The following is a 25,479-nucleotide window of genomic DNA, read 5'->3' as shown; positions in this document are numbered from 1 at the left end:
GAGGCATTGTCCAGGCAGAGGAAGCAGGAGCAGGCATCACTCTAGGTGTAAAGATCTAATGGTCCCCAGGCATGTCACTACTGGGAGAACGGAGCCATGTAACACACTATGCCTCCTGTCCCAGGGTCTCCTTGAGGAGGCAGGAGAAATGCACCCGAACAACCTGACCTCTGTACACTATACAAAGCGCATGCCTAAGTGGCAACAAACAAATAAACAAAAATGATGCAGACCAGGCACTGGTCTGATGAAGGTGTGAACGGGCTGGAGTGGAGAGTTCTGCGAGGCAAGGCGTCTGGCTGGAAAGCTCCAACAGGAATTCCCCTGACACCCTCCTCGGCCCCGCTCCGTCCCAGCGAGTCCCAGCCTTGCTTGGCGGCTCTCTCCCTTACAGCACTGGCGACAACGCACTGTGACTGTGCGTACAAGCTTCCTCCCCCATGAGGCCATGGGCTGAGGCAAGAGCAGTCATCTTTTTATCACTATGCCTCGATCACTCCACACATATGGAGCTCAAACAAACTGGATGAGTACACCAAGCCATCAGTTCATACGTGTGATAGGATTTAAAAGGGCAGAGCCTGGACCTATTACCCCAGCACCTTCCCCTATGCAGTTCACCTTGTTTTGTTCTTCCTCGTAAGCTATCCATCCTCGCCTGGTTCAGGCTTTCCTATTCTTTCATTCTATCCTCACAAATCAACCCTGACCTTCCAACTGAGGAAAAGGAGCACATATCTGTGTCCCCAGTTAAGAGTGACCTATGTCGGGACTTCCCTGGTGGCACAGTGGATAAGACTCCACGCTCCCAATGCAGGGGGCCCGGGTTCAATCCCTGGTCAGGGAACTAGATCCCACATGCTTGCCGCAACTAAGGGTTCACATGCCACAACTAAGGAGCCCCTGGAGCTGCAACTAAGACCCAGCGCAACCAAGTAAATAAATAAATAAATATTTTAAAAAGAGAGTGACCTATGTCACATGGAAAACCCACTAAACCAAAGAGGTGACAGGGAAGTGGCTTCCCACACACCCAGAAGAATGTGAGATTACCTCCTCACAAGGGAAAAAGAGAAACCCAACCCGATTACAGTGTAAAAATAGGTCACTGCCTGAATATAGCCCTTTGGGCTACTGGCAGCCAAGCCCCTTTTGCCTCTGACTCCAGTGTCACAAGAAAGCGGCAGCACCATCTTAGAATAAGGGCTCTATGGCCAGCTGCCAGCCTCGGCCTGGCCTTCCCTCTGGCATTCAAGAACTACTGGGCGCTCAGCAAGCCTCTGTCACGGCTGACGTGGAATAGCCAGAGTTGGTAAGTTTTGTTTTGAACAAACCAGGAGGCAATTCAAGGTTGTGCTTATGACAAGTCTCCTTCCCCTGTATCCAGCCAAACTTACTTCAGTAGGAAAGAAAGGAGGACTTTCAGTAGCCTGCTTGTACCTAGGCGGGGCCAACAGCAGCCTCTCTTCCATGACGGAGTTACAATTATGATCACTGTAATGCTTTACCTGCAGCAAATTCTCTAGGTGTGCGTGACTGGAAGGGGTGTCAACATTTTGGTTTTATGGCAAAAAACTGCTGTGGATTGCTTTTTAAAAAAAAAAAAAGGGTCGAGAATTACTGATCAAGAATCAGTGGTAGAACAGAGAAGGTGGGAGTTCCCTGGCAGCCTAGTGGTTAGGATTCCAGGCTTTCACTGCCGTGGCCCAGGTTCAATCCCTGGTCAGGGAACTGAGATCCCACAAGAAAAAAAGAACACTGACTGACTGCCACTGGGTTAATCGCTGTGGTGACATGCGAGGGGTTACCTGATTGGGCTTAAACACTCAAGGGCCACCCCCGGAGCTGAGGCGGGACCAATCCCTCTCTACCAGAAGACAAAAACGTTGCTTGCTATGGGAGGAAGTGGGGAGGTAGAAGACATGGGGGAGGAATGGGGACAATTATAAAGTCCTTCACACATCACCCGGCACTGAATTTGACTCAGATACCCAGTATCGAGGGCAAACGTGAAAGTGCATTTTGTGTTTGTTTGTTTTTGTTTTTTGTTTTTTGGCACATGGCAGGTGGGATCTTAGTTCCCTGACCAGGGATCGAACCCGCGTCCCTTGAGCTGGAAGCGTGGAGTCTTAACCGCTGGACTGCGGGGGAAGTCCTAAAAGTGCATTTTGAGTGATACTTTATCATTTAACAAAGATGAACGTTTATTCCTATACAGAGACAAATTCCCTTGGAGGGTAAACTCAAGAAACATATGTCTCGGAACTCTACGTAGGGGAAAATAGGTAAAGGTGAGGAGAGCAGTCTAAGTTTGGAAAGATGCGGTGAAACCCACTCGAACAGGCCATTCTTACATTGATCCTCCAGAAGGCAGAGGACATGACGGTAAACCAAAACCAACTGAAGTTATTTCAGCAGAGGGCTGAGATGAAATGGTCCAGATGCTTCTCTTCAAATGATCTAACTTACTGCAAATAGAGATCGACTTGTCTTAGACTCCTTCTTATATATCAAATTTCTAAAAGTTAGCTACAACACTTAAAAAACCTGACCCCTAGAGTTTTTCAAGTTATTGTCATTATCAGATTATCCTCTGAGAGTGTGTTTGTATGTACATGTGGGTACCTGTCACTTATTTTAAATAAAAGATTTGAGGGCTACTAGGTGCTCAGCGCTGTGCTAACGGGGTGGAAATGGGAGGATTCAAGGCCACATCTCTGCCCTCAAGGAGTACAACCACCAGCTGAGTAACATTACTATTGGTCAGGCACTGTGCTAACTGCTTTACATTTATTTCCTCATTTAATTTTATCCTCACCATGATCCTATGAGCTAAGTATCATCAATGGATTTTCCAAATTAGGAAACCAAAGTTAAATGGCTAAGCAACTTGACTCAGCTCACACAAGCAGCAGGCAACAGCTGGGATTCACTCCGAGGTCTTCCTCATCGCAAAACTACGCTCTTAACCCACAGCACAAACATCGCGGAAGGGTGGACAGTACAAGACAGTACGTTAGAGGGAAGAGCTCAGTGCGGGGACGCAGAGCTGAGTGCCTCCGGCTTCTGGGGAAGCCAAAGAAGGCCCGTGGTGTGAGGATGAGGACGAGCCCCTCAGGCTGCTGTCATTCATGTGAGCCGACGTCCAAGTGCCAGGACACCATCTGTCGCCTGGCCTCGCACCCACGGCCACCTCCTGTAATATTTCGTCACTCTTAGCCATTGATAAAAATGGAAGGGCAGCAACATTTGTGCAGGCCTTAGGACGTTTCATAGCTATCGCCAAGGATGGAATCAGTTCTTCCTTGATGTGCAAAGATTTCCTCTCTGTTCTAGAGATAGGACCACATATTGAGGAATTAAGTTTGAAACTCTTTAGGCAAATACTAGATGTTATTTCCACTGCTGATGATTTGTATAACCCTAGCCCTAGCTCTAACCTCTTGGCACTGTGGCAAAAAGTAAATGTAACATAATGTCTGAACAAAATGTGATACTACTTCCTCTGTGCTGGTCTCCGTGTACCGGAAAGCGGTGGGAGTGAATGGAGGCAGTGTCCCTCTCATGCCTCAGCAGCCCCTTTACCAGGCAGCCAGCGACTTCTAGTTACCTCAGGGCAGGGCAGACCTCCCAACCTCCAGGCTATGGTTCCAGGGCCCCGATGTTCCAAGTGAGGGAGAAATATCTCCTTCTAAAACAGCAGGGAGTCAGAAGCATATGGGATTTCTGCTTCCATGGGATTAGGGGAAAGTATCAATACTCTAGTACTTCTTCAATGAATAGGATGTTCTGGTACGACGGCTCCTACTCATTCTCATGTAAGGAGCAATGCTGAGATGGGATCTGGAACTAGGACTGCTGCTATCAAGGCAATGGGAAACAATTCTGTTTTCAGGGTCACATCTGGGACCCTGGAATCATTTCCAGTTTCGACCTACATTGGACTAATCACTGTGTACCAGGTTCTGAGCGAACATCTCCTGATAGCTGCAAACAATCCTAGGAAATGGACATTATCTCTACCTTACTTGTGTGGACGCCAGGGCTCAGGGAAATAGTTTTGTCTATGGTCACAGAGCTGGAGTGTTATAGTTGGGGACCAGACTGAATCTCCCGATGCCAAGTCCAGTGTTCATTCCATGTTATCCAAGGTTTGCGGCCTTGGGATATTATTATTATATAAACTGGGGTTTGGATGGTCATCCTCATTATAGCCAAGCTCTCACTTTGCTTTCAAAGGAGAAAGAATAAATCATGATGAAGGGGGCTATTAGGAGGCCAAGGGCGGTAAGTGTTGCAGTGAATGGACACAAGCCGTGTGGAAACCCTGGGGTGAGAATCAGCTCTGACTGAAGTTGGGATGGAAAGACCTCAGAGAGGTGAGGCCACCCACTGGGCAGGAGGAGCTCTGGGGGTTAACAAGAGCCCCTAAAAGCGCAGACATGGAGAGGAAAGCACAAAGGAAGGGACTCGTGTGGGAAACCCCGTACAGCAGGGCTTCTCAGCCTCGGTACTAACATTTTAGATCAGATAATGCTTTGTTCTGGGGGCTGCACTGTAGGATAGTTAGCAACATCCCTGACCTGTACCCACTAGGCGCCTGCGGCGCCCCCCACCTTGCCCCTTGTTGTGACAATCAAAACAACCCCTGTTGAGAACCACTGCCTTAGACAGTGAGGTGTCAGCAGCTGGGGGCTGGCTGGCAGGGGGCCTGGGGAGGAGCAGAGAAAGAAGGGGGGGCCACGGACCAGGCAGGGAAGGGAACCGATGCGTGCCCTCGGTGTCCTCTCGTTAAGCCCTTCAGGTACGGACTCTGACGACATTAGGACAAATGGGGCCAAACATGATCCCAGGATGAGATCCCTGTGAAGGGTGCCCAGCAGGACCCTGGCTGGGAGGAGAACGTTTGCAGGAGATAAAGGGTTCTAGACTAGGCAACTTGCAAAGGGCACCCTTATTCCCATACTCTCTTTTCTCCTTTCAGTGAACTGAAGCAAGAGAGGATGACACGGGGAATGCTACAGGAGCCTGGAACTCCCAAACCTATTTGGGAGCTTTAAGGGGACCTCGACTGGGAGGATGAGTGAGCTGCGATTTGCCCGGGACGACAACACCATCCTTCCCCCCAGAAGCCATCCCCCACTCCCGCACCTCTCACCCTTGGACCACAGTCGCCCAGGAAAAGTGGAAAGGAACTGGGATACTTATCCTGGGAGATAGGAAGCAAAAAGGAGAAAGGGGGTGAAGATGAAAGAATTTTGAGGTTCAAGAGAGATATACTGACAGAGTTCACAAAGGGGACCATGTTTCTCAGCGAGGTAACAACAAAGTAGAACTGGGTCTGGGGGTTTGAGGAGAGGAAAGAGGCATAGAAATTAATATTTACAAAATGTCCACCAAGTGCCAGTTCTGGGCAAGGCCCACTGCATGAGTTACACGTTCGGGTTTCACAGCATCATTCAATACCTATGTGCGGTGTGGGCATTACAATCTTTTTAGAGCAGAGGAAAGTAAGTTGTAAGGAGGCGAGGAATTTCTCTTTGTTCCCGGCCGGAGGGGCCCCCCCAAATGACCAGGGGCCCCAGGCATGGTTGGCGGGTCCCCCTCCCCACTTTGCCGGGCCTCCTCCCCTCGGCTCCAGGGCCCACAGCCTCTTGCTCCCCTTGCTTGCCTGCCTGCCTGCCTGCTCCACTGGACTGAGGCTGTCAGGGGCTGTGTTTTGGGTTCTGCATGTCCAGCATCTCCTTATGTGCCGGGCATGGGCCTGCATCCGCGAAGGAAGCAAGCAAGAGTTAATGCGGAGGCAAACAAAGAGCCGCGAGGCCCAGCTGTGTGAGCTGAGGGCAGAAGCAATGAGCACACCCGTTACATAAGTGCTTCTCCTGCTCTGCTCAGGCCCGGGAGGAGAGCGGGGCTCTTGCCTCCCCTGTGCTATATATAATCTCTGTTTTGGCAGAGGAGCTTGCTACAGTTCCACAGCTCACTCACAGGAGATACTCATGTTTTCTTAAGAACCCAGCAAATTTTCTTTGACTAGTGATGCCACAAAATAATAAGACAGACTTGGTGTAAGATTTAGACACTTTTCCCACATTCCCGGCATTTTTCTCTCTCAAAAACAGTATTTCTGGTTCCGCTTCAAGAAGCAAAGGAAGGGTGAAAATGAGATGGCAAAGAGACAGCTTGCAACATCCCATAATTACAGCCTTTGATGCTGGAGCCTCAAGGCTCCAATCCCAGATGGGACAGTGTTTCCCTTTTCGAGGCTCCAATCCCAGATGGGACAGTTACCCTTTGGTAACTAAACAGGGGCTGATCCATTAACCAAGAATATGTCCCCCGCAACACCTTTTTTTCTGGCCGCACGGCTTGTGGGATCTTAGCTTCCCAACCAGGGACTGAACCCGGGCCCTTGGCAGTGGAAGCATGGGGTCCTAACCACTGGACAGCCAGGGAAGGCCCCAAGAATATGTTTTTGATACAAAGTGGGCCAGGTTTGTTTCTGATTCTTTCTCACCTTCCTTGTAAGCCCTTAACCTGGAATCCATGACCTCATGACTATAGAATGAATATTTCATAGAATCATTCATTTATCCTGGGACTTAATTGAAGATAAGTTCTACTTAGTAAACCCCTTCTTTAGCTGTAGTAGATTTACCTGAAAAATGTTTTCTGAGACCTTTAAAAACATATATTTACTAAAAATCACCACATTAACTTCATGTTAGTCCTAAAAGGTTCTCTGATTACTGAAAGCCATAGTTCATTATTATAATACAAGCTGTTATAACACATACTCACTTGAACATTAGAACATGACATTTCCTTTAAGTATAATCAGTCCTTTAAGTTTTTACCAATTTGGCTGGGACTTCCTCCAGATCAATTCTTCCAAAATGATGAATTTTTAAGAAATAAAATCATGAACGTGATGTTTTCATAAGATGACAGGTTAAGAAGAAAAATAGGCTTTTAAAATATTAATTTTATTAACATGAATACTAACATCTAAGTATTAGCAGAGCTATTATGTATAAGCATAGCTCCTATGGTGAGTATGTAGACACTGTGAGACTTGCTGACAGCAGGCAGCTCAGTCCTAGCAGGTGCTATTCCAAGGTGGCCTGTCACTATAGTGGGAGTCAGGTAAACCTGAGTCCCAACTCTGACTCAGCAACTTCCTAGTGCAGGTCACTTGGGTCTTGGGTGATGTATTCAACCTCCCAAACCTCGGTTTTCTTTTATAAAATGGAAATGGTACCAGTGTATATAGGGTAAGGTTCACTTCAAAAAGTAAACAAGACAGTCCATGGGAAAGCATCCTGGACAGGCATGTTGACAGTCAGGCAGAAGAGTCTCAGGCTTCCTGCCTCCTCACTCCCTGCAGTGTCCCATCACCAAGGTGGCCCCTCTGCACGGTTTCTGAGTACTGACCTTCTCCTCTCGCCTGCAAACAGCTGCGGTGACTTCAGGGACCTACTCCGCCTGCACACACACATGCCCCCTTCCCCCTATTAGCCTTTAGACACACAGGTCACCGTCTTCAGTGATTCCCTGCAGCATAAAGTCCGCCCACTTGAGCCTGGTGTCATGGTCCTTTCTTAGTCTGGCCCAACCCACCCTTTCTGAGCTCATGGTCCCTTGCACACCCAAGTCTTCCCACTCCAACTCTGCCCATCGCCCTGCTTCAAAGCTCTTACACAGCCTCCACGGCCTACAGTATACACTCCAAACTGCTTCATGTGGCATCTGAGACATGTTATCTGGTCCCTGTCCATCTCCAGTTTCACTGGCCACCACTCCTTTGCCTCCTCGTACTTTATAGCCAAGCAATTCGACTTACAGTACCAGAACCCTATGTTGTCTCATCACTCTTCAACTTTACACACACTCCCCTTTTTGCCCAGAATACCCTCCTCCTCTCATCTATTTGGCAAAGTCCTAGAGGGTTTTCAAATGGCCCCACTTCTGTGACAGTCTGTCAAGTACTGACTGTGTCTCGTACCTTTGTCTGTTACTGCACCTGCCACGTTGTAATTATTTTTCATGTTTTCTTGTAATTCACTAGACCACTATAAATATCTTCTTTGGGGGCTGAACCCAGGACTTGGTCCTACACAGAGCAGGCACTCGGGAAATATTTACCGTGTTGAGCCGAAAAAGCTTCCAAGCCGGTGGGAAGAGCCACGGAAATGCAGGGGCTGCGACCTACCAGAGCAGCCTGCCGCTGTGAGAGTAGGCAGTGGGAGAATTTAACAAAATTCCCATTGAAAATGGTAAAATGGTGGTGACTGCCAGAGCTCAGCAAAAGAAACCCTGTTTATGTGGTTATAACTCTAACAAGTCAATTACATTTACCTAAAGCCAGTGGAACTCCAAACTCTATTTTTCTCCCCATAGCTTCATTCTTTTATAAAGTTCCCTTGCTCTGTGCAACGATCGTGGGCAATCGCGTTTGCAGTTTTCGGCGATGCCAGTTCATGGCTATGTTTTTCTGTTCACTGAACTGGCTCATTTCTTCAGAACAAACTGTTCTGCACTGAAGCAGGAATTGGCTGGGTTCTAACAAAAAGATTTTTCCCCCTGACAGTGTTTTTGCAAAAGACCCAAGTCAATTTATAGCCAAGTAACAAAAGGTCAGAAAGGTTAGTCAAGCAATGGGCGTAATTCCTGTGTGTCACAGCCAATAAAGGAAATGGGTGGGAATAAATAGTATGCAATTTTAACCTGAAATTATTTGTGCAAAACTATTATTGTAAACTATACAAAGGGACCCATGGCTTCCAATACAAAGGATTTCCCACTCTGATTTTTCTTAAGACACATTTACTGTGGAAGAACTGAGATGACCTCGAATTCCTCATTCGCAAATGGAAAAATGTCAAAAACTTTTTCACACTAATTTATGAAAAAACTTGGTCACTGTTTTGAAGCCCCGAAATAGAAATATTCACATAAAAAATTAAGTATCTCCCAGTTAAATCACAATTAAATACAATCTGCAGGGCTGAATTTAATACAAAACCTTTGCCAAAAGAGAAAATTAACCAAAAGAGAGGCTGAGAAAAGGGCTCTACAAAGGCCATAGTTTATCTGTTTTAATCATGCTAGAAGTGTGACAAACTACTGCATTATTCAACAGGCATAAGAACAACAAGAAATGCCTGCCTTTAAAGCAGACACGAAGAGCTGACATCACAGCCAAGCAAACGGAAGACAGATGAGTAACAGCCTGCACTGGGCGGCCAACCAGGCCCAGGCTTGTGGGTCTGCGGAGTAAGGAAGCCTTTCAAATTTCAAGGCCGATGGAACCACCCCCCACACCCCGTCATGACGATGTCTATAGTAGTCACCATTTAAAACAACCTAATCGTCCAAAAGATGAATGGTTAAATAGAACACTGTCACAGTCCTGGACAACATGCTGTAAACCATTTCGCCCCCAGCCTCCTTGCTAAGTACAACTATAAACCCTGGAAAAAATACAAGAGGCAACCAAAGGAGAAGTCTGAAAGGGGGGAAAAGGAAGGTGAACAAGTTAGGGATCCCAGGGCTAAAGGAACAACACAGCAGCAGGGCATCTTATGACTCCCCTATCCAACTGAAGAAGGTGGCCCAAGCCAAATGTTTCCCAAGTCCCAGTCTAGCAGCATAAGGCAACTCAGGAAGGCTTATCCTTCCCTATGACAGAATGGGAGTTCTGCGGACAACACCAGGCCAGCTGGCAGCACCAACAAGGAGGATAGTTCAGGAGCCCACTGATATTAAAACAATCTGGGAAAACACTCTCCCTCCCTGCAGGGCCCCCAGGAAGTACTCTTTATTCCAGCAGGATGAAGACTCCTTTCTTCCACCTGAAGGCACCAGGCAGCATGGCCTGGGGAAACTTCTTCCTTCCATCAGATAGCACCAGCAGGGCCCAGTGGGAGCCCCAGCTGCACCAGATAAACGAAGCAGACCAAAACAGTAACAGCAAAGGCTCTGAAAAGTAAATCATCATTGGAATCACAGCCCACAAAAGTAGACTCCAACCTGTGTGCTAAAACTAAAGAGAGTGACTTCCTGGTAAAACAAAAGGTTTAAATAGGACCCAGAGTTTCCTAACATAATAGACAAAATGTCCAGAACAGAATGGAAAATTCCCTTCCTACCAAGAACCAGGAAAATCACAACTTGAATGAGAAAAGACGATCAACTGACACCAATACCACGATGAATCTGATGTTGGAATCAGCTTACAAAGGATTTTAAAGCAGCCCTCACAAAAATGCTGCAACAAGCAATTACAAATTCTCTAGAAATAAATGAAAAAATAGAAAATCTCATCAAAGAAACAGAAGTTATAAAAAGGACCAAATACGAACTATAGAACTGAAAGACATAATAATAGAAATAAAAACTTGCTAGATAGGCTTAATAATAGAGATGACAGAGGATAAATAAAAATCAATGAACTTGAAGACAGATCAGTAGAGCTTACCCAATGTGAATAAAAGAGAGAAGACAGACTGAAAACAAATGAACAGAGCTTCAAGAACTTGTGAGAGTAACAAAAGATCCAATGTTCATATCATCAGAGTCCCAGAAGGAGAATAAAAAGAGAGGGGCTGAAAGAGTATTCAAAAAGATAATGGCTGATAATTTCCCAAACCTGGTGAAAGACATAAACCTACAGCTTCAAGAAGCTGGACAAACCTCAAATAGATGAGCTCAAAGAAATCCATGACAAGACACATGATGATTAAATTTCTGATAATTAAAGACAAAGAAAAACCCTTGAAAACTGAGAAAAACAACCCATTGTCTATAAGGGAACACCAATTCAAATGACAACAGATTTCTCATTTGAAACCACAGAAGCCAGAAGGAAGTAGCACAATATTTTCAACGCTGAAAGAAAAGAACTGTCAACCATGAATTCTATATCTGGGGAAACTATACCTCAAGATTGGAGGGGAAAAGACATTCTCAGACTAAGGAAAACTAAAAGAATGTGTAGCTAGAAGACCTGACCTTAAAGAATGGCTAAAGGAAGTTCTTCAAAGAGAAAGGAAATGATAAAAGAAGAAATTTTGGCATATCAGTTAGGAATAAGGAACAGAAAAAGAAAATGAGTATATACAATAGGCTATTCTTCTCCTCATGAGTTTTATATTATATTTAATGACTGAAACAAAAATTGTAATACCACCTGATGCTCAAGGTAATTATATTTAGAAGTGGGGATTAGAGGGACCTAGATGGAAGTAAGGTTTCCACATTTCACTCAAAGTGGTGAAACGCTGATACCAGTAGACTGTTATAAGTCAAATATGTATCTTGTAATACTCAGAGCAACCACTAAGAAAATGATACAAAGAGATACACTCAAAAACATTACAAGTAAGATAAAATCCTTTAAAATGTTCAAGTCACCCAAAGAAAGGCAAGAAAAGAGAAACCGGAAGCAAAACAAGTAATAAAATGGCAGATTAAAACCCTAATATATAAATAATTACCTTAAATATAAATGGTCTAAATACACCAATTAAAAAGTAGAAACTGTCAGAATGGATAACTATATGCTGTTCACATGAAACTCACTTCAAATTCAATGAGATAAGTAGGCTGAAAAAAGAGTGCTGTCCATACAGTAGATGGAATATCAATAGCTCCTTTAAATTGTGCTTATGGGGCTTCCCTGGTGGCGCAGTGGTTGAGGGTCTGCCTACTGATGCAGGGGACACGGGTTCGTGCCCCAGTCCGGGAAGATCCCACATGCCGCGGAGCGGCTGGGCCCGTGAGCCATGGCCGCTGGGCCTGAGCGTCCAGAGACTGTGCTCCGCAACAGGAGAGGCCACAACAGTGAGAGGCCCACATACCGTAAAAAAAAAAAAAAATTGTGCTTATGAATAATTTTCATGATATAGGAAAATGTTTAGAATATTACATTTTATAAGATGTGATAATTAAATAAGTAAATATTTTCAAAACAAGACACAAAATGTATATATAGCATGACTTCACACTGTATGTAAACAATTTATAAATAAATGCCTCAAAAGAATGCATGTTAGGGTACCACTAGCAAGAATCTCAATTATCTTCATTATGCTTTCTTATATTTTTCAGATTTCTACCATAGAATGAATGGCTTTTATAATCAGACAACAACATTATGTTTTTAAAACTTCTTTTCAATTAAAGCAGTCTATTAAAGATAACTGCTGCGCTCTGAAGAACCTAGGGGCAGGACAGGAATAAAGACGCAGACGTAGAGAATGGACTTGAGGACACAGGGAAGGGGAAGGGGAAGCTGGGATGAAGTGAGAGAGTGGCATGGACATATATACACTACCAAACGTAAAATAGATAGCTAGTGGGAAACAGCCGCATAGCACAGGGAGATCAGCTCGGTGCTTTGTGACCACCTACAGGGGTGGGATAGGGAGGGTGGGAGCAAGATGCAAGAGGGAGGAGATATGGGGATATATGTATATGTATAGCTGATTCACTTTGTTTTAAAGCAGAAACTAACACACCATTGTAAAGCAGTTATACTCTAATAAAGATGTTAAAAAAAAAAGATAGTTATCAAAAAAAAAAAAGATAACTGATGCTGCCTGGGAAGGAAGAACTAATATTTATTATCGACAGCCACCATTAACGTGGCTCTTTCTACTGGTGAATTGGCTGCCTCTCCCTTTCCTGCTCCCCAGAGGACCAAAGGTACAAGGCAGAGGCCTGAAAGACTCAGAAAGTGTTCTCTCTGCAAGCTTTGTACATGGGATCCAGGAGATGGGGGTAGGAAGGGGGAGGGAACTGACAAACAGGGACAGCAGAGCAGGACCGCTAGAAACCTGCCTCATGTCCAGTGGTCTCCAGAGTCACTGCTGTAGGTCTCCACAGGCCTGACCACCGAGTTGGGTCCCATGATTCTTCACTCCATCACCCAAGGCCACACGAGCATGTCTTGGTCCTCACAGCCCAACAGAGCCTAACACGAGGATCATCCCACCACGCTGGAGGCCACAGTACAGAAGAGGAAATTCTTCTATTTGATATTGCCAAGTCGGTATCAATTTAACACCCCTGTCTTCCTTTCTTTTTCAAAGCCTCTCACTAATTTTATCCAGGAGCCCAGTGATAAGCTTCCTACTATAACAGACCCAATCCTTTTTCTGGCATTTCAAGTAAGAAAACTCAAAGTCATCTTCAATTCTTCCTTACCCTTTATTTGTATATCCAATCTACTATCATAAGGTAGATTCAACATAGAATGCAGAAGGTAGCAGATATAATGATTTCTAAGATTCCCTATCAGAGATTTGTAATTCTTTTACCAAAGATTACCTTTACCCTTTCTTAATGCAATGAATAAACAAACCCTCTTAAAGTCAAAGTCGAGATCTCTGACCAAGGCTCCTTCACGCATAAGATGCTTCCTTGTTGATTTAACAGGCAATGGGACCATTTCAAGACTTCCCACTGTTATGACCAATTCTGGAAAAGTTGTCTTTTTCTCTTACTGTGGACATGGAATCCCATCTCTATGGCCATACAGGATAACTCAAAGCCAACCTTGATTTTACAGCACTTTGCAAACTCTGCAGGACTATTTCAGTGCCTCCGCCTTTGCCATCTCCCATATCTAAACTACGCACGTGATGAGGTAACACAATTTTACAAATACTTGAGCACGTATTGGTGACCATGTTAACTTTTTTTTTTTTTTTTTGCAGTACGCGGGCCTCTCACTGTTGTGGCCTCTCCCGTTGCGGAGCACAGGCTCCGGATGCACAGGCTCAGCGGCCATGGCTCACGGGTCCAGCTGCTCCGCAGCATGCGGGATCCTCCCGGACCGGGGCATGAACCTGTGTCCCCTGCATCGGCAGGCGGACTCTCAACCACTGCGCCACCAGGGAATCCCCATGTTAACTTTTTAAATAAACTTTTGATTTGCCTGTTGTCTTGCTTTTTGGGGGCTAGAGTGGAAAAAGCATGGACTCTGGAGTCAAAGAGTATCCCTATTACTTATTAGCCACATAACTTTGCAGCCTCTTCATCTATAAAATGGAAATAAGTATGCATACCTCTTATGAGGATTAAGTAATATATTACTTATAAAAGTGCCTAGCATATCATAGGTGCTCTCTTGAATCATTCCTACCTTAGTTTCTTTTTTTCCAACTACTTCTCGCTTATGATTTATGCTTTATGTTTTTATGGACCTAAATGAGTCACCTTAAATTCTTATGGAACAAAAAAAAGCAAATAAAAGTACAACATAAAAACAGTAGACACTCTGCTGGGAAGTAGGGGTGGGCACTGACTGGGAAGGGATATGAGGCAACTTTCTGCATAATGATACCCTCGTAGGAGTTTGGGTTACACAGGTGTATGCATTTGTCAAAACTCAGCAAATGTACAGTTAAAATTTAACTACAGTGAAATGTACCAATCCTACCTCAAAAGAAAAAAAAAACTATAAACAAATAACGACCTCTACTTAGTGATAGGCATGCCGAAGCACTGAGAGGGAATGCATAAAAAATAGGATGGACAGATGGCTGGACAGAGGAACAGGAAGCACAGAGTAAAATGTTAATGGTCAAACCTGGTGGTGGGTGGATGGCTGCCCACTGTAAAATCCTTTCAATTTTGCAGTATGTTTGAAATTTTTCATAATAAAATGTTGGGAAAACATATGCTATGGAAAAGAATGGAAGGCACTCAATACACATTAGTTCTCTTCCCGAACCCTCTCCCTTATCTTCATTCATCCATTTGTTCATTTACCTGCAAATATTTCCTAGGCACACACCGCAGAATCACCTAGTACAAGTTGCTTAACCCCAAGCCCTCTGAACACGTTTCCTCATCTGTGGAATAATAACTACATGTGCCTCATGGGGTTTCTGTGAGGATTAAGATGATAAACATATAACGATTAAGCTCAGTACCTGCCCTGTAGCTGGTGCTCGACAAAAGCTAGCTATGATTATGTCAGTATTACATAAAGATCCCGGGCACTATAGTGTATTATTCTAGTAGCAAGTAGTGGCTAGAAGCCCTGACCCCTAATTGACTGCTTGGGTTCAAATTCCAACTCTACCACTTTGTAGCTTTGGGCAAAATCCTTAACCTTTCTGTGCCCCAGTTTCCTATTCTGTGAAAAAGGGATAAGTGTTCTCTATCATGGGGTTATTAAGACAATTCAACATGATAATATATACAAAATGCTTAGACAGTGGCTGGAACTGTATAAGCACTCAATCAATGTGAGTAAACTCACTATGTTGGATATTTAGAGAATATGAAGATGAATGGAATGCATAAGTCCCTGACACCTCAAGGAGTTGATTATCCAGGAGAGGAGAAGGCCATGTCAACAGAAGCATCACAAAGTGGTGCGTGATGTGTGCCACAGGGGGTGTGCTACTATGGGCTTGGGATACCAGAAAAACAGACTGATGATAATGACCAAGGAAGACCAAGGAAGGCCTCAAGGTAGTGGCACTGGATGATCTGGAACCTGAAGGCAGAGAAGGGGAAGAAAAAGGTTGGTAATGTGAAAATACATGGTACAGAGAGCCTACTAGAACTTAATAAAAGATAGGTAGGGGCGGGTTAAAAGATTTGAGGCTGGAAAGAGATTGGGATCAGATGGCAGAAAGCTCTGCTGATGAATGTGGACTTTGTTCTGCAAAAGTACTTCGAAAAAATGATCATCTATTCATATATTCCATGGATTAGAAGAGGTGAGTCTTCAAAATAAATTGTCGACCAAAAAAAAAAATTCTTGATTTTTCTATCTGATAAATAACGAATACTGCTAATCATTTATCCACTGCACTCTTTATATAAAGTAACTAAAAATTCATTACAATAACTATTTCACCAATTCACAGCATCTCTACTGAATAAGAAGGCCCAGAGCCTCTGGAAGGAGGGCCAGGGAAAAGCTTACTAACAGCGTTGTGGAATCAAGTTAGTTAGCACCACTCTAACTGGTTCATTGCTTTGAGGTTCAGTTTGGAATCTGACCCAAGAGATTAAATTCAGGAAGAGAGAAAAGTCCAGGCAGCAGCAGAGAAGGGCTGGCTCCCTTTGGATGCTGCCAGCTGGCTGCGTGCGCTGCGCCTCTCAGAGCTTGCTCTGCCTTGGTAAACACATTTCTGATGGCCGTAGGCACTGAGCAAACCCGCTAAGCCTTACCCAAGTGTCTTCAGCATCAGAGCCTGAGGGGAGCGGCCAGGGGACGGGGAAGGTTTTACGATTAAAGGCAGCAAATGCTGCTTCCAAAATTATGTAATTTAAATATATGAACCACCCAAGAAAACACCTTTTTTTTCTAGCACTATCGGAAGGAAATTAAAATAACATAAAACATATACAGTGAGGTTTAAAAGTTACAGGATTATCTACAGGGAAACTTTTATCTTGGTGTGGACCAGGCCCTTTTAGCGGAGGCACCTTTGAGTGGGCTGGTGCGCTGGCTGGCTCCAGCTCGGAGGCACAGTCTCCTGGCCTGCGGGCTCTGTGAGGAGCTCTGCTGTCTTGCTCCTCTGTGTTCTCAGGGTCTAATACAGTGCCTGGCCTGCAAAGGGTGCTCACAAAATCTTTGTTAACTCAATAAGTAAATGATCTAGTCCCCAGCTTTATAAGTTCAGAAATATGATTTTAGTTCACTGAGATTATTAAATTCTTAATTGAGTGGGGGTAGAATTGGTTTAATACCAACCAAACTCAATGGAGACACATTAGATCTTACCCCACCCCCCCATTTTAGAGGGGGTACAGCTTTCCAGGAGCCCCACTGCTTCTGAAACTTACGCAGAATTGTCCTTTCCTAACATGAGGGTACCTGGGAAACAGAATCCCTAATCAGGTCGTTGCCTGAGGAACAAATTTAGAACTTCTAAGAAGGTTTTCAACCTACGTATGCAGCAAGCCCAGCTTTGCAGCAAGCAGAATGTTTGCCCCAGGCCAGTGTGGCATCTTGCCTCCTGTGGATAGAGTGAGATGTACTCTGACGGAGTCCAACCCTCCAAATCCTTCCCAGGCTACATGCACACTCCCAATCTGGTGTCCCTTTGCAGCATTCTTCATTTGAACAAGTCATAAACCCCTCGCTTTTAAGATTTTTCTGTTTATAGGGCTTTAATTTGGCCTCTAATGACCAAAGAGGGACTTTCATCTCCACATGCCTCCAGAGGATCACTTGGATCTGGTCATCTCTGCATGGATGTGCACCAATTTTCAGGCCATTTTGGGCTCAGCAGCAAATGCTGAGCAGTATCTTCAGAGAACCCCAGGGTCCTAAGTGATACCCACCCATAGCTCTGTTTAAGACTGGTTTGGATTTTTTTTTTCCCCAAGTGCAGTATTTTGCATTGTCTAATTTTCTATCTGCTTGGCCTCACAAAATTTTCAGAAAAATTTCCCATCAGCATAGCTTTTTACTACTGTACCCTTTAAAAAGGTCTAGGAAATTCAACATATCTGGAATGAGCCTCGAGGCAACACTGTGAGAGGTCATCATTAACAGTTACCCACTTGGAGAAGGGACCATAACTCTAAGCTTTCTTTCCTCTTCTTAAGACAGTTTCTACCCAGAATCAAATAGTTTCTCTATCCCATGATGGCTTTTTACTTAAAAGAAAAATGAGATAGAGAAAAAAAAGAAAATTTTAAATTTTGAGCTAATTTTAGACTTATAGAAAAGTTACAAAAATAGTACAGAGAGTTTCCTTATGTCCCTGACCCAGCTTCCCCAAATCTTACATAACCATAGTAACTGAAGAGAACCAGGGCATTAATGTTGGCACAGTACTATTAACTAAACCAAAGATCTTATTCATATTGCACCAGTTTTTTTCTACTAATGTCCTTTTTCTGTGCCAGGATCCTATCCAGGATCCCCACTGTATTTCGTCGTTATTTCTTAGTCTCCTGTGGTCTGTGACAGCTTCTCAGTCTTCCTTGTTATTCGTGCCCTTGACACTTTTCAAAAGTATTAATCAGTTATTTTGTTGAATGTCCCTTGATTTGGGTTTGCCTGATGTTTTCTCATGATTACACTGAGGTTATGCATTTCTGGCAAAAATGCCACAGAAATGATGTGTTCTTCTTAGTGCATCATATCATGGGGTTCATTGATGTTGCTTGTCTTATTACTGGTGATGCTGACCTTGATCTCTTGGCTAAGGTGCTTTCTGCACTGTAAAGTTACTATCTTTTCTTTCCTTTATAGATAATAAATAAGTTGAAGGAGTTGATTTGAGACTATGCAAGTTTCTGGCAAAGGTTTCTTAAAGGATTACTGGCTCCCTCATTCACGAGCCTGCTCGCTTTCCTTAACAACTCCAAGAGGTTAGTTGATAGTATTTCCCCTTATTATGTTTGTCATGCAAGCACTCTGTTATTACTTTTTTGTTTGTTCAATGAGATTTATTTTTCTTCTACTTGTAAAAATAGCACATCTTCATTGTCAAAGAAAATATGGCATGTTGATAAACATGGCTTTAGAGATTGGTACCTATTATGGACTGAACGTTTGTGTCACCCTCCCTCCAAATTCATGTTGGAATTCTAACCCCCAATGTGATGGTATGAGGACATGGGGCCTTTGGGAGATAATTAGGTCATCACAGTGGAACCCTCATGAATGGGATTAGTGCCCTTATCAAAGGGACCCTAAAGAGCTCTCTCACCCCTCTCCACCATGCGAGGATACAAGAAGAAAAAGGCCATCTGCAACCCGGAAGAGGGCCCTCACCAGAACCCGACCATGCTGGCACCCAGCCACCAGGACAGTGAGAAAAAAAATGGCTTCTGTTTATAAGCCACCCCTATTTTGTTACAGCAGCCTAAGCTAAAATAGCAACTCTCTATATAAATGTAGATATAGATATAGATATATAGATATCAGTGAACCTCTTTTCCTCTTTTAATACCACTGGAGTCAGATACCATGGGCTTATTCATTAAGTCCCAGCCCCACCACGGACTTCAGGAAAGTTACTTAATTTGTGTGCTGGTTTGCCCAGCATCTGTTATTTGCTGATGGGATGAGCAAAATTAAATAACATTTTTTGGGAAGAACTATTCAGAAAGGTAGAGGTAAAAATTTTATGGTCTGTGTTTAATGGAAGTCAACTGAACACTGCCATGGGGAAGGTGAGGTCACACAGTAGACATCTGCAACTCCAGATGCCACATGTGGACAAAGGTTCAAAGTGTTCACTGCTGAATTCCTTAATGACCGGAAGGACTGCTACATGGTCCCCAGGATTTGCCTACTTCCAGTTTACCAAGTGAGGCTCCAACAGACTGTAAATTTATCACTTAATTGCGTGGCCCAAATACAATCAGGAAAAGGTTATTACCTCTCCCACTATTTTCCCCCAGAACAATAACAACAACAGGAACAGCTAACAATGGTGGAACACACGACTCGCACTGGACACTGTGCCTTCTAAGCCCGTTACGTGCACTGGTTCATTCAACTCTCATCACAGTCCTCGCTAGGAGGTATTATTATTGCCTCCAGTTTACAGATAAGGGAGATGAGGCACAAAGAAGTTACAAAAAGTAACTTGCTCAAGGTCACTCAGCTAGTAGCTGGTAGAGCCAGAATCTGAACCCAGGCAAGCCTAGTTTCAGAGCGCAGGCACTTAGCACTATGCTCTCCTATTGTCAGAGAATGCAAGAACACATTATCATCTAGAAGAGAGAGACAGTCCACGAATTCAAGTTCGGGGGGAAGCTGAACTGAACAAAAGGTTCACATGACAGACGGAAACCACTTCCAGAATGGAAAGACCTGAGAGAAGAAACAAGAAGGGGCTCTCAGGATCGCACACATAATTAGCAATCAAAGTGGGTCACTAAGACAACAGCCTGGAAACATCTAAAAACAATGCGTAGAAAAGGACTCCAAGCCGACAAGTTAAACAAGCAGGTTATGTGAAAGGGAACCCAGCAGTTACTTTTGATTTTTTTTTTTTTTAAGTAACAGAAGCCCAGAGACAAGGCGATCTAAAATATAAGACCTCAAAGGAAAAGAGATGAGTGAATCAGAATGCTTCAAGCTGTCATCTCTAAACAAACAAAATGATGTCAACCCCCTAGCCCAGATGCTCTTGTCATTCCTCTACCACCAAGATGTCTCCAAGAGCTGCGGTCAACGGCGCTATCTGCATTTCCTCAGCTGGTCTGACTCCCGTGTGAGCCGACCTCCACACCCTGTGGACTGAGCACGGTGGGATCACTATCAATTTTCTAACTGAGAAAACCAGTGGCTGAGCTTCTCCTTCTCCTTATCCCGCTGGACCCTCTGGGTGAGTGGCCACTGCCCCTCGTAGGAAACCATCTCTTCCACACCACTCTTTTCTGCTTCTCCCCTACCTCCTCCTCTAGCACCAGCTTGGCATTCAGGCCTGGTTTGCAATCCCACTTACTAGCTTAGTAACAATGCCTTGGAGCCTTAGTTTCCTGGCCCACGAAGTAGGGTAGTAATAATTTCCACACACAGAGCTATTAAAAAGATAAAGTAAGCCATCTGAAAAAGCTCTCACCACCCCGCGCAGGACATGTATTACAGGGCTCAGTACATTTTGACTTCCTGTACATAAAGGCTGGTCTTGGCCAGGAGGCCAACCTAAGCCCTTTCTGCCTACATGCTCTGACAGGGGGAACTTTATATCTATTCCATGGCTTTGACCTCCTCCTTGGAGCAAGTATATCTCACAACCTTTATCTCCGGCCCCTACACCTCAACTGAGTTTCGAACTCATATTTCCAATTACTCCTAGATATGTTTTCCTAGATCTGTTGACAATTTTTTAAACTCAGGAAGTCCTAAAATGCTCTGTCTCTCTCCAAAGTAGTCTCTGTGACCCCCTCCACAACATCCACGCCGTGACACAAAGTAGTCGATATTTCCACCGTCTGTTATTACCTTCCCTAAAACAAACAAAGAAGAAAACCCTCTAAGTCACCCTCTAATCCCAATCTCACCTGAGTCAGGAACTAGTCTTTTTAGATTCTGCCTCAAAACACCTCATCTTCTCCATCGCCGCTGCTACCACCTTGTTTAAGTTCTCATCATCTCTTACCTGGATGACTGCCACAGCTGCTCAACTGACTTCCTCCCTGCAGTCCGTGCTTCACATGACAGTCAGAGTTACCTTCCTAAAAACAGGCTTGAACAGAGTACTCCCCTGCTTTAAAACCTTTCTGGTGGGGCCGCAGAAAGCCGAAACTTGTTGGCCAGGCATTCGAGGTGCTTTGCAATCTGGCCCCAACATCCCTTTGTCCAGTCTCATCTCCAGCCACTTAGGTACCTTCAGGCTTTTGCCCATTCGCTTTATCCTCTATCCCGCAAAGCCCTACTGGCACAGTGACACTCGGCATTCAGGATGCCTTCGCTGACTCACCAAACATCATTCCCTCCCTCCCTGTGTCTCCAGGACACCTGACACATCACATCTTTCGCCATTGTGGGCTTGCATGCATGCCACCTCCTCAACCAGAAAGGGACCTTGAAGGCAAGGACAGAGCTGCCTTTCTCTTTGTATCTCCTGCACCTAATAGCGCAGCGTCTGTCCAGCTCAGAGTGAGGCTTCAGGGCTGTTAACTAACTTCATCAGGAATAACAAAATACTTATGAGTATCAGGCTGAAACCTAGAAGAATTAGTGCACCTCACAGAACAACTGTAAAATGCGAAGGGTAAAAATATCTGGGGTAGATGAGAAGTAGGAAGAGGGGATGCCAAAACAGGGAGAAACTGAGTTTCCTTATATGGAAGGAAAGGAAAGTTCCTGCTTTTGCTTTGATGATAGTAAATAAATTTAGGGAACAAATGTTATTTTTAGCACTAAGAGAATTGTTCACGTTTAAATTTTGTCTTAAAGTTAAAAAGAAGAAAAGGACACTCCATAAAACACAAGGTGTAACAGGAAAGAGACAACTAAGCAATACAAAAATTAAGAAACGAATTACACATAGAAAACTTAACAAATGCAAAAGCAACCATAAATTAAAGATGCTAAAATCACACATAAGTTATAGAATCTTCAAGATTGGTTGAACAGAAGACAAAATCCGACAACATTCTGCTTGAAATAACAGAGCTCTGAAATAATAATGAAATTAGAAAATATAACAAAATCACTGCACAAGAAATTTATAGACTATTAAAAAAAAGAACAGAGGACAAGCATTGCTTTAAGTATTGTCAGAAAACAAAGATTCTAAAATACTTAACTAGACCAACATCTTTGAAAAAATAAATAACTACAACCCCGCCCCCAAAGCAACTCACCCCTGATGGTTTATTAGTGGATCATTTCAAACTCCCCATAAACAAACAAAACATATTATAGAAAACATATCTTAAAAAGGTCAAGATAGGGCCTCCCTGGTGGCGCAGTGGTTGAGAGTCCGCCTGCCGATGCAGGGGATACGGGTTCGTGCCCCGGTCTGGGAGGATCCCATATGCCACGGAGCAGCTGGGCCCGTGAGCCATGGCCGCTGAGGCTGCACATCCGGAGCCTGTGCTCCGCAACGGGAGAGGCCACAACAGTGAGAGGCCCGCATACCGAAAAAAAAAAAAAAAAAAAAAAAAAGGTCAAGATATGGGTTATCTAGTTCATTCTATGAATCCAATTCTAAAACTGGCAGAGAAAATGAAGAGAGAAAACTAGATGAAGCTTACTTAAAATTTATGCTCAAAAATTTAAAAAAAACAGTTAATAGAATCTAGGAATAGGTTAAAATTTTAAATTGTGTCATGTCATCAGATACCAAAAATTCATTTGTTAAACTCCAACAGATATTCTTAATTTTAAAATTCTAAAACTAATAATAAAGGTATACTTTCTTACCCTTTTTAGAGTATCTATTTAAAACCAAATGTCAACAGTATACTTCAAGGAAGAAATGAGACATGCAGTCATTAAAAACAGGTACAAAGTGAAGCAGCATTTTATCATCACTGTTAATTAATATAGGATCAGAAGTGCCTTCCAATACAAAGCAACATGAAAACGAATAAGAAATACAAATACAATAAAGGAAGAGGCAAAATTTTTAATATATATAACCCCACTGTAACTTGCAAACCCAAAGGAGTCACTTAAATGTTACAATGAGCTTAAAGTGACCAAAGTCATCACCAGTATAGAAAAATCAACACTATTTCTGGTCCTCAAACTTGACCGCAGTGAAAATCACCCTGGCAGATTTTTAAAATGCCAATGCTTACAACTCACCCCAGACAAACTGCCTCAGCATCTTTGGTGGTGGGACAAGACATTAGTAATTTATAACACTTCTAAGTTGATTCTAATGTGCAGCTAAGTCGAGATACCACTACTCTATACGTAATTATCTAAGTGTCTAAAAAACACAACGCAAAACCATTTGTAATATTCGCAAATGGGAAGAGAAAGATTGCTGTAAGGCAACAGGAGTGCAAAAGAAGAAGCCCAAAAGGGGACATAGTTAGCTCCTGTGCCTGCAGTTCAGGCAAAGAGGCAGGCAGCCGCCCAACTTATTGGACGGGGACATGACCCATGGCAACAATGCAACACTGGCAGCAAGAGATAATTAGTCTCAGTCCAAGTGCTACTGAAGTCAGAAGCATGCGTGAAGATTTAACAGAGGCTGAGGAGGTTCAAGATTACTTGCATACCTGTGCGAGGTTACATGTGAGATCAATTCCTAGAAATTCAATTGCTGAGTCAAATGGTATGTGCCTTTGAAAGTGAAAGATTAATTTTAAAAGACCTTAAAGGTGAAATAGAAAAAGCATGATGTGTAGAATAAACAAAACATCACATTTGATAGGTAGGAAGAGTGGAGTGGGAGAAAGGAGGGAAGCTGGAGCTAGGCGAGGTGGCTCAGTGCTGCCAGGGGGTAGGTAGGGAGACTGACATCACAGAAAATTCCTGGTGATTCCAATTTGGCTTGGCCTTCACATTCACTTTGCCCCCACAGCAGAGACCTGAAGGAGAAGGCAGCCAGGAGCCACGTGGCTACCTGGGAGGAGAAGATTCCACGACTGACTGAAGAACCATAAGGAGATCAGTGTGACTGACGCAGAGTCGGTGTGAAGGTGAGCACTAGAAAATGTGTGCACAAGTGCACTTGTAATAAACTTGTCTTATGCCGTTTTTAGTTTAGAGGATTGATATACAAGGCCATTAAATAGTTTTTACTCCACCCTCCAACTCAAAGTTAAAGAATGAGAAAACTGGAATATACCTTCTATCTAACAGTAGGCCTGCCACAATCCTCCATGAGACAGGAAGTTCCACAAGTGACAGTTGTGAGGAAATTCCCATGGGCTGGGTGCCCCAGACTTGTGGGGAGGGAGTGATGTTGCCATGGAGTTATCCAAGTCAGGCTGCTGTGCACAGAACTTCCATTATATACCAGCAATGACCCTGACTCCATTTCCTCCCCTTTCTTTCCAAAAAGTTCTACTCATTAAGGTTCTTAACTTTATGATAATGATAAATAAGGTAGTAAATTTCCTTTATTTAAAAAACTTTAACAAAACCCCTCAAAATCTAAGCCTGTGAGTGGCTCAATAACAGAATAAACTGAGTTCCCAACTCATATATGTACATACATATGTGTATATGTATATACATATATGAGTATATAACTTTACTAGGGCACATCTAGTTCATCAAGGGGAGGCTATACCTATTTACATTAATTATTGGCCAGTCAGCTTTGTCTTTAGTATTAATTTTCATATTCCAGAGAGCAGTACCACACATCCTATAGCCTGAGAACATGGCTTGGATAATTTGGTATTCAAACCAGTGTTTTTCAAGTCAGTCATTTAATAAATCAGAAGTATGTTTTGCACTCAGACTAAAAAATTGACCTTGAACTAAACCTGCACATCACAAGAGACACAACACACAACTCTTTTATAATACCCAATGGTCAACCTAAGATAAAACAGGTTCCTATCAAGTGATCTAAGAAGTCACCTAAATTGTATAGTCAATACAGATATTTTTAGATTAATCCAAATGATTAATCCAAATGATTAAAAGAATCATTTGATCAAAGAGCTCAGCAATAAAAATCAAGGAAGGAGAAAATAAAGAATGTTTAACAGCAATACAAAGATTAAATACAGCCATAAAGACTTAGGCATGACAAACTAATGGTAATTGATATGGCAAGAAACCTAAATTCCGAAGTGTACTATTTACCCAGGAAACATACTTTTTCCTCACTTCCTTGGTTTCTCCAGTTTCTCTCTTCTCTTTGTGCAGCCCCATATGCATCTTTAAAGGTTCACTTGTTGCTTCTGCAGTTGTATCCAGTCCTGCAAAAGAAGCGACATATCCTCACTTCATGAGAAAAGAGATAGTGTATTCTAGGATGCTGAGCTATCCAATCTCATCAATCTCCTTTCCTAACTCATTTTCACCAGAACTATACACAAACAGAAAAACCAAGGGGG

The 25,479-nt window shown here is 43.5% G+C and overlaps 1 protein-coding gene across 5 annotated transcripts in view; it reads right to left on the bottom strand.

Moving 5' to 3' along the window:
* The window catches only part of ZHX3 (zinc fingers and homeoboxes 3), a 132,901-nt gene that overhangs the window by 41,407 nt on the left and 66,015 nt on the right, over positions 1-25,479 (bottom strand). For 4 of the 5 annotated variants that reach the window (XM_081255351.1, XM_081255349.1, XM_081255348.1 and 1 more), the window contains exon 2: positions 25,239-25,341. The exons of the other annotated variant lie outside the window; for it this stretch is intronic. The gene's annotated coding sequence lies outside the window, so the exon portion shown is untranslated. The remainder of the gene's footprint in view (positions 1-25,238; positions 25,342-25,479) is intronic. 5 annotated transcript variants of the gene reach the window in all.

Source organism: Mesoplodon bidens, assembly GCF_964165515.1.
Source record: "Mesoplodon bidens genome assembly, chromosome: 15".
Classification (NCBI taxonomy): Eukaryota; Metazoa; Chordata; class Mammalia; order Artiodactyla; family Ziphiidae; genus Mesoplodon; species Mesoplodon bidens.
This window is presented reverse-complemented; position numbering and strand designations above follow the sequence as displayed.